Consider the following 2,716-nt stretch of genomic DNA (forward strand, 5'->3'; position numbering starts at 1 on the left):
TATTACCCTCTTGATCCTTTCACTCAACACCTTGGATAATAACTTGTAGAAGCTTCCTATCAGACTTATTGGCCTGAAATCTTTCAGCTCCTTAGCCTCTTTCTTGTTTGGAAACAAAGCAGCGTATATGGCATTAAAGATCTTTTCAAATATTTCTTGTTCATAGAAATTGTGGAAGGCCTCCATGATGTCATTTTTTATTACATCCCAGCATTTGATGAAGAATCCCATGGTGTAACCATCAGGTCCAAGGACCTTTTTTGCAACACATTTTTCAAATATCTACCTCATGTTCCTCAAATTAGCTTGTAATTGTATCTTTTCTGCTTCTAAAATCTTAGGACTGTTTGTCATGTTCCCTATTAGTCTCCACCTTTCTATCTCAGTGTATACATTCTTATAAAACTGGATTATTTCCTTAACTCTTCCTGGTTCCTTCATTGATTCCCCTTGGACTTCTAATTGATCAACGCAATTGCTGATTTTGTGAGCATTGGCTGAAATATGGAAAAATTTAGTATTATGTTACCTTCTTTCAACCATAAAATTCTAGATCATTGTCTCCAAGCTATTTTTCATACTCCATAAAAGTTGTTGCCTTCAAAGCTGCCTTATCTTCTATTAGAGCTCTGTTCTCCATTAATTAATCCACACTTTCCATGTTATTAAGAAAGTTAGTTCTTTGGTTCTGCAAATTACCTCTCTCTTCCTTGCTTTATTTCTTAAGTTTTTCTTTCAGAGATTTAAGCTTCCAAGTTAGTATATAATCTGGTTTCCCATGGAATACAAAGGAATTCCACCATGAACTAACTCTATCTACGAAGTCTTCTATATTTAGCCATAATTTTCAAACTTTAAATATGACTTATTTTGATCCCAAGGACCATATTGTAGAGCTATGGGAACATGATTAGATATCAGTCTCTAACGACTAATCTATTTCATTTTGCTGGATTGTTCACTCCATTCTGAAGTAAACAAGATTTTTTTCTATCTTAAAAGCTATAGTATGAGTGTCTCCTTTGAACCAAGTGAAGTTCCCCCCCCCCCCCCTCAAGTGACAAATCAATTAGATCTAGATCCTCCAATATATCTAAAAATTCTAACATAGCAGTTTCTTTTCTCTGAAGGGAACCTGCACACATTAAAGTCCCCACATACTGCCTATATACCCTCTATCAAACCTTTAACATCACTTAATTCATCCTAAACTTCTCTTCTTTCTACCTTCCAATTTGGTGTGTAAACCCCTGTTACATGACAGTTGAAATTCTGGAGCAATACTTCAAATCTGCATGTTAAGGTTTAAACCCCTGTTTCAAGTATCTCCCCCTTCCAAACTCTACTATACCATAACATTATAATCCCTCCTCTTGTTCCAATTGCTTGTAGAAATAAGTATTTGATCCATCTACCGCCCCCCCCCCCCCCCCCCAAATTTGTTTAATTAACTCTTAGATATTTCCTTATAACTTTATTTCCTGTAGATAAATAATATCAGGCCTCCACTTTTCTATGTAGTTCTTCGCTACCCTTCTCTTCCCCCATTATTTAATCCCCTAACATTCCATAACACTAGATTAAGCTTTATATATTAGTCTATTTTCACCGTTTCCCCTTGCTCCTACCCTCACTGTTTTGAACTTAACATTAAAAGAGATTAGGTTTTTTAGTTTGTTAGATCCTTTGAATCTGGTCTTTTTGATATTTGAACATGATTATGACTTCCTAAACTTTCTGCATGAGTCTATTTGCATTAGTAGTTCCAACGCTTCCTCTTCATTACCTTTAAAATCAGCTCCAAACATCTTGCCAAGCCTGATGATATTTTAACGTACCCAAGTTGATATAACCTTCTCATTCTCAATGATTTGTGACTCAGATTCTATTGTAATGGGAATAGTATCCTACACCTCCTAAATATCTCCAACCATGCTTGAATTACTGATTGCAATCTATTTTTCCTTGCAATTATACATCCCGACTTTTGTCTTTCAGTCTTGCTTCTCCATCTGTCTCTTTATAGCTCATCTCTATGTCGTTCAGACTTTCTATGTGTTCTGTTATATCTGAGGGTATATCAATGGTTTGGAGATCATTTGTTTTTTTGTTAATTATGCTTTGTATCTCTTAATTGTATTGGGGCAAATTGCTATTTAATTTATAAGTCTTCTAATAGTCCCAGAGTTAGGTCGGCCCAACTGCATCTCTTCCAAGTTTAATGAGATCACATGCCTATCGCATGATTTATTTTTTAAAAAATCACTGATGCCCACGTGATTTATCCAGTCAATGGTTTTCATCTTTGTAATATTTTAAATGACTTCAAATGACACTTTTTTCCTCTAGTTATTATCGAGCGACTTCATAGAACCCTGGAGAGACCTCTGTGCAAAGCCTATTTCTAAGGTTTCACTCACCCCCACCGTCTATGACATGATTGTATGTGAGCTCATTGGTTTTATGTCCTGATCAATCTAGAAGGTCATCGATTTCTCTACCCATGTTGGGATTCTGAAGTTGTATCCCTCTTTTGATATGAGGCCTCCTTGGGTATTTTACTATCGTCACCTTTGGTTTCAATTCAAGCCCATTTGATATGATTCCTTAGCTTTGTTTCCCCATTTGCTCTTTTCTAACCTTCACACTTATCACCTATCTCTTGGAAGATGTCTTTGTTCCACAAGTGCATAGAAAGACCCATTGCTCTGATCCA

Source organism: Capsicum annuum, chromosome 3 (genome assembly GCF_002878395.1).
Source record: "Capsicum annuum cultivar UCD-10X-F1 chromosome 3, UCD10Xv1.1, whole genome shotgun sequence".
Lineage (NCBI taxonomy): Eukaryota > Viridiplantae > Streptophyta > Magnoliopsida > Solanales > Solanaceae > Capsicum > Capsicum annuum.